The following is a 7,981-nucleotide window of genomic DNA, read 5'->3' as shown; positions in this document are numbered from 1 at the left end:
GCTTAGGGTGCTTTGAATCTATGTAGTGCACAATGAAATCAGAAGATTATCAATGCATTATGGAGTGAAACATAGTGCCTAGTGCCAACACAATAATAACCCAAAACATACATCTAACAGCAAGAATGCATGAGAAGAAAATATTGAAGCATTCTGAAGTGGCGTACCATTCCTAATCTATCTTAACGTTTATGGAAAGATGCCAAACTACCAGTCGAGAAGTGACCAAGTCTCATTAAGAGCTGCCAAAAGAGCATGAATGATGGCCTCTTTCTTTAAACTAATTCCAATTTTTCAATTAGAGTATATTTACTGTTAAAGTGACGGGTGTCTGTGATGGATTTCACAATTCAGTACTCTTCACTAAGAATCAAGACCGTTGCATTGCATTTTCTTGTCCACTAGGTTGCAGTGTTGACCACAATTTAGATTAGATTAGATTCAACTTTAGTCATGTACAAGTACAAGGCAATGAAATACAGTTTAGCATCTAACCAGAAGTGCAATAGGGTTAGGGTTACAGTATGTACAGTCAGTACTGATTTACTGATTGATATGTACAGTTGATATTTACAGTAATTTATATCAGGTAATATACAATATACAACAGTCTTTATGGATTTAAATTACAAGTAATGGATTAAGTACATTAATCTTATAAAACACTAGTGCAATGGGATGAAATGGAATGTAACAGTGCAGAATAAGAAGATAAGTTACATGAGTGAACAGTTCAATCAGTGTAAATAGTGCAAAAGATAAATATACAGTATCTGCATATGTACAGTGTGCAAATGAATATAGAGCAGTATTCTGTGAATATGTGCAAATGAACAGATCACTTCAGTGTTACAGGTAACAGAAGTGTATTGCATTAGCTCCGGGAGGAGAGATGAGAATGGGTGAGGTGTGTGTTGTAGTGGTATAGAAGGGGGGTCAACAGGGGGACACAGTTCAGTAAGGAGACAGTTGTGGGGAAGAAGCTGTTCCTGATTCTACTGGTCCTGAAGTGCCTCCCAGAGGGTAGGAGGCTAAACAGTTTGTGAGCAGGGTGAGAGGGGTCCTTGAGAATGCTGCGAGTATGTTGGAGACACCGTTCCCTGTGGACACCCTCAATGGCAGGAAGTGTGCTACTCTAACATCATGTCTGTGCAAATTCTCAGTCATCCAGGTTGTAGTATGCTGAAAAACATAGAAGAAGGCATCTGGGCATAGTTTTAGGTAGAAGATGTTTCACCTCTCATCCAAGATGCTTCATCAGTTCTGTCTGATGTGAGCATGAGATATTTATCCCACTGGGTGGTGTTTCAGTCCTTCAACAGCCAACAATGTCCTCTAACGACTGAGTCCTGGGGTTCCAGTCCTTCAACGGCCAACAATGTCCTCTAATGAACTGAGTCATTAGGGTCAGGTTATCGGTGAGAGTCGTTACCTGACCCTAATGAAGATATGTGTGTGGTGTTTGTTTCTTATGGTGTTATGTTTGTTCTCCATTGCTGCTGAAACACTGAAATTTCCCCACTGAGGGATCAATAAAGTACCTACCTACCTACCTACCTTTGAACCCTCACATGTGGACCGATGCCTATTGTCCTGGTGTGAATTAGGGTGGAAATGTTTGGGTAGACATTTCAAAACAGGGTTTTAGATGGATGACAAATTGTGTCTGAGTCCACCACTTTATTTAGAGAGGGGTGTTCTAGCTGGACAAAAATTGCTTCTTTGACTCCTCTCTCAAACCAGCGGCATTCTCTGGAGAGCATCTGGACTTCACTGTCCTCAGAAGAATGCCCTTTGTCCTTTAGGTGGAGGTGGGCTGCTGACCTGGTCCACTGGGGTTGGCCCTCTTATGTTCGGCCATGCGCTTGTTTCCCCATTGTACAGGTCATTACACTCCTGACTACATTTAATTGCAGACACCACATCACTCTGTTTGTGTCTGGGTGTTTTGTCCTTTGGGTGGACCAGTACTGCTCTACACCACTACTCTAACAGCAGAACTTTCTCACCATGAAGGGCTGGTAACAGAGATCCTGAGATCCTACCTTACTTGTCTCTGAATAAAGGTATAATAAGAAGTGTATTCCATCAAAGAGATGCTTTTGGATTCCAGCATTGAAATGCTAAATGTTGGAAAATATAAATCTAGATTATTATCAGTTGTGTGGGTAATTTAAAACAATGATATCCAGCAAATGTAGACCAAAAACATAAATGTTACATTACAATGGCAATATCATCACACCTGTCATGAGTCACTGTAGTACAAAATAAATAATTACAGTGTATAAGTAAGTACTGATCTACCAGTTTTAACAGGGAAACAGACAGGTGATAGATAGCTAGACAAACTGAAATCCAATAAAACACCATAAATGACATCCTTAGAAACTACAGTAATATGTATAAAAATATGTATTATTGTTGTGTATGAGTAGTTTTTGAAATTGTGTTTACAAATATCTAGCCAGTTATATTATTTAGCACATGTTGTCATCCCAGTTTTACCACACTCCTGATGTAACGAGAAATGTGTCCACAAGATGGAGACCTATTGATAAGTTGGGATATAATGAAAAGAGTGATTTGGGTTAACATGACCGCTGTTATTTACAGGCCAGATGTGTAACACAGAGACTGAATCATATATTAAAAGAACAAATTAAAATAAAGGTTAATAAGGCATACATACATTTATTACCACATATGTGTTCCTTTTTACCCTTTTTTATGAGCTGCGTATTGAAATTTATTTTTCTATTCAGAAGTCTCTTTTGACTGGGTGAATTTTACAGCTCAAAACCCTTACCAAGCAGCAGGTCCTCTTTAAAGTCAGTCTTGGAAAATCATTAGAAGATTTTGTCTGCTCTGTGACTTAACAAATTACCCACAGTCCTGTGAAGGCTTTTCTCACTGAGTATCACCTTTCATGTAGAGGCTGTCACTGAACCATGCAAACCTTACATACATCCTGTGAGATATAAACACACCAAAGTCCTTAATCAGTTTCTTTATAAACATCGGCGTGCCATGAGCAAAAGGACGCACTCTTACTTTACCCATGAACACACGTGGGCTGCTGTGATGTGGCAACTCCTGTACGCCTAGCAGATTTTCTGATGCAGCTATTATGGTGGCACAAAGGCTTATAGCTGTCTTAGCCACACTACACACACCCAATAAAATATAAGCTTGGTGAGGCTGCTCTGCCTTTCAGTTTCAGTTGAACTTGACACCAACTCTGATCCTCCTTGGCCTGTTATCACATGCTGTCCTTCCTCATTGTTTTTCTTTCAGTTTTGAAAGTTTATGGGATGTTTCTGGGCTGTGCTTTTTCACAGGATTTTAAGTAAGCACTGAAGGTGCCTTGGTTTCTAGCTCATGAGTGGCTGTGAAGTGTTTGTGACAGTTGCTAAGCCAACACCCTCTGTAATGGCTCAGCAGACCCAGAACCTACACGTGTACACACATGCTTTCACACAATCATAAGAAGGGAACTTCTGACTAGTTGTATGGATGCTGACAGAGGTGTTTAGGTAATGGAGATCTACTAACACTGGAGAGGTGTCATCCCTGGCAGCCTGATAAGAGGCAGACTGTCTTGGACTAATTGTCTGTCTGCACACGTGTGGGGGTGAAATTAGCTGTTAGGAAGAAAGGTGTCTGTGGCAAATGTCAGTGTTAGTGGATATGGTGGAGACTTGGTGAAAAATAAGTTCATAATCCTGATTTAAGCTTGAGAGCTTTTAGTATATGGAATAAGGACGTTTCTATAATACAGACACTGAAGGTGTTCAAATGTGATATGGCTGTAATTTGTGACAGTCATTTGTATTCATGTGTTCAGTATTACTGATTTGTAATTTAAGAACAGACTTTCAGCTGAGAAATGTATATCTCCATGTAGTGCTTGCTCTTTAATATTGAGTAGTTGCACAAAAAGTTGATATTTAAATATTAGGTATTTACATTATAATGGAATGTTTTTCTATTAAACTCCATTGAAGCTGCACAGGTAAATTTCATTCTGGCAACAGCCAGTCAACAATGAGAGAAATTATAAAATTGAATACCAAACAGATTTAAAGCTATCTTTACAGTAGCAGTATGCTATTTAAACAAAAGCTACAGCAAATAACCTATTTTACTTTGTGAATTCAGATAACTACTCATGAAAAGAGCACCATAATAAGTGTACCATGATGATATTTTTGAATATTTTCATTGGTCAGTGCTATGATCTGGAGTGCACTAAATAAGTAAGTAAAGCTCAATATGTCTAAAGGATTAACAGCTGAAATTCTTTTCTAGTTGTTTGATGGAATTGAAGGGGTTCCTGTTCACATCTACTACAAACTTCAAATTGGACTGATAAGTTCTATAATTTCTAGTTCAGTCCACTCCAGTACAAAAACCTTTGTTGAAAAACAGCTAAAATATTACTGGTTATGCAGCATACACATTTCCAAAATAATTAACAGCCAAAATGAACTTGAATTTCCAACTGTTATTGAGAGAGTTGTTTTTAAATTTGTACAGCCAGATAACTATTTAATAAAAGGTAAACAAGATGCACTCTACATATCCTGTTCTCCTTCAGGGTGTCATTTGTATCTTTATCAATATCAACAACCTTTTGTAGTAAGTGTAAATGAATGAGTTCACCTAAAATAAAAAATAATGTGTACTTTAAGCATCTTAGCATTGCATGTTATGGAAGCTCATGAACGAGTACCTGTTACTATATGATCCCTAAAGCACTGCTCCCTCCAAGTTTCCAGTATGTCCAGCATTGTGTTGGTGAGTGTATTTATTTGTGAATATGGCCCAGATATATGTTCACAGCTTATGGCATTACATTTGAGAGATTAAAACAGAACAGCAGACACTGATTCCATAAAAACATCAGAGCCACAAATGAAATGAATATAATGATGATTGTATGCAGGGAAAACAACTTTGAAAAATCAATTTGGCATATTGCATATGCCGGGCCACTAATGTAATGATGGGAATGTTGTTGATGGCAGTGAATGTCACACAGAGCTATGTAAGGCGAGGATGAGCAGTGGGGTAATGCGCAATAACCCGGTGCACTACCCTCTGGTCCTCTGCTCTTCTCATTTAATACAGCAAATTCCATTATTGCCCCCTGCATGTCTCTTTGCCTGTACAGGAATCCTATTCTGCTGCCATCCTCTTTTTATTCCTGCCCTCGGGGCTCGTATGACCTGCTTGTGTCTCCAGTGTTAATCTACCACTGCTCCGCTGCTGTACCTCAAGCTCTTTGAATAAAAACACAGCTCCAAATCTGCCACTTTGAAAAGACTATAATTGCACAAAAGGGCGATCATCCCCTCAGATGGGTTTAAAGGCTTAAACAAACAGATTAAAGCACTGGTAAAGTGATAATGCAGGTTCCAGTGTATTTAAATGCTTAAAAGATTGACAGAAGTGGGGCATTCTGTGCTTACAACAATGTCCCGTTACACATGGCAGACACAGCCTACAGCACAGGTATGCATTCACGTATATAAGGTGCCATTGCATATGAGCACGATGGCTAAACCTTGCTAGTACCAGGTTGGACGCCCTGTCTTCAGAACTGCCTTAATTCTTTGTGGGATAGATTCAACAAGGTGCTGGAAGCATTCCTTAGAGAGTTTGGTCCATACTGACATGATATCACCATGCAGTAGCCGCAGATTTGTCAGCTACACGTCCATGATGTGAATTTCCCATTCCACCACATCCCATAGGTGCTTAATTCATTGAGATCTGGTGACTGTGGAGGCCATTTGAATAAAGTCAATGAATGCGTTGTCATGTTCAAGAAACCAGTTTGAGATGATTTTAGCTTGGTGACATGGCATGTTATCCTGCTAAAAGTAACCATCAGAAGATGGGTACACTGTGGTCATACAGTACATCCAGAAAGTATTCACAGCGCGAGCCCACTTGTGAAAAATTCAGTTGATTGGACATGATTTGGAAAGGCATACACCTGTCTATATAAGGTCTCACAGTTAACAGTGCATGTCAGAGCACAAACCAAGCCAAGATGTCCAAGGAATTGTCTGTAGCTCTCCGAGACAGGATTGTATCAAGGCACAGATCTGAGGAAGGGTACAGAAAAATATCTCCAGCATTGAAGGTCCCAATGAGCACAGTGGACTCCATCATCTGTAAATGGAAGAAGTTCAGAACCTCCAGGACTCTTCCTAGAGCGGGCCGCCTGGCCAAATTGAGTGATCAAGAGAGAAGGGCCTTAGTCAGGGAGGTGACCAAGAACCCAATTGTCTCTCTGAAAGAGCTCCAGCGTTTCTATGTGGAGAGAGGAGAACCTTACAGAAGAACAACCATCTCTGCAGCACTCCACCAATCAGGCCTGTATGGTAGAGTGGCCAGACAGAAACCACTCCTCAGTAAAAGGCACATGGCAGCCAGCCTGGATTTTGCCAAAAGGCACCTGAAGGACTCTCAGACCTTGAGAAACAAAACTCTCTGATCTGATAAAACCAAGATTGAACTCTCTGGCCTGAATGCCAAGCATCATGTCTGGAGGAAACCAGGCACCACTCACCACCTGGCCAACACCATCCCTCAGTGAAGCATGGTGGTGGCAGCATCATGCTGTGGGGATATTTTTCAGCAGCAGGAACTGGGAGACTAGTCAGGATCGAGGGAACGATGATCGCAGCAATTTACAGAGACATTCCTGATGAAAACCTGTTCCAGAGAGCTCTGGACCTCAGACTGGGGCAATGTTTTATCTTTTAACAGGACAATGACCATAAGCACACAGCCAAGATAACAAAGGAGTGGCTACAGGACAACTCTGTGAATGTCCTTGAGTGGCCCAGCCAGAGCCCAGACTTGAACCTGATGGAACATCTCTGGAGAGATCTGAAAATGGCTGTGCACCGACGCTCCCCATCCAACTTGATGGAACTTGAGAGGTACTGCAAAGAAGAATGGGAAAAACGGCCCAAAAATAAGTGTGCCAAGCTTGTAGCATCATACTCAAAAAGACTTGAGGCTGTAATTGGTGCTAAAGGTGCTGTAACAAGATATTGCTTACGTACATGTGATTGTGTGCTCTCCTGTTCTTTATTGTGCGGATGCTGTGAAGCATCCCCTTTATGCTCTTCTGTTCTTTATTTAGGTCTACAAACATAATTTTAAACAAATATTTTTAAAAAGTCTGTTTATTGAAATTGTTATGCAGTTCTTTATTATTATTATACGCTATGTTATGCAGTTCTTTATTATTATTATTATTATTGTGTGGATGCGTATGCATCCACACTATGTTATCCAGTTCTTTATTATTATTATTCTGGTTTCTACCACTGTTCGTCGGCATCTAATTAATGCAGCATACTTTCACCTAGAAGGGCCATTGAGGTATCACACTGTGTATCTCCTTAAGGACGTGTGCTTGTACACAACTTTTTTATAACTTTTATACTTTTTAAGCTATTTAGCTTTTTTTTTACAGAAATTTCCCCATTGGAAATGAATGGGGCAAAATTGGAAGCTTAATATCTCCGGCATACCTTGGGCTAGAAGTGCGATTTCAACTTTATTCAACTCGTGAGACATACTAATGGTGCAAAAATCATCTTGATATCTGTTATGGTTTTTTTTATAATCGACATTTATATTTGGCCATAGACAATGCATTGGTGCAATGCCATTGGTAGCCATGCGTCACGTGACTCCCCCGGTCTCGGAGCTGTTGCTATGCTTTTGCTCTTCCTCTTACCGCTTTTGTGCTGCTATTATGTCATTCTTAAGCATTATACACATATAATAGATGACAATCGTAGAGAAAATTGTCACCAATTCAGCTGTCAGTGTTACTGAGATGGGATGAATGGTATTTGCATAAGTCGCTCATTCCAGCGCATACATCTCACTGCTCCATATACTTACAGTCAATACAGACGATCGGCTGAAACAAAACGTCGGCGAAAAA

General features: G+C 40.1%; 1 protein-coding gene across 8 annotated transcripts in view; it reads left to right on the top strand.

Moving 5' to 3' along the window:
* The window catches only part of bcas3 (BCAS3 microtubule associated cell migration factor), a 531,108-nt gene that overhangs the window by 15,489 nt on the left and 507,638 nt on the right, over positions 1-7,981 (top strand). The window lies entirely within an intron of this gene.

The sequence above is a fragment of the Monopterus albus genome, unplaced genomic scaffold (assembly GCF_001952655.1).
Source record: "Monopterus albus unplaced genomic scaffold, M_albus_1.0 scaffold179.1, whole genome shotgun sequence".
NCBI classification, from domain to species: Eukaryota; Metazoa; Chordata; class Actinopteri; order Synbranchiformes; family Synbranchidae; genus Monopterus; species Monopterus albus.
Note: the sequence above shows the minus strand (reverse complement) of the source record. Positions and strands in the feature narration are given on the sequence as shown.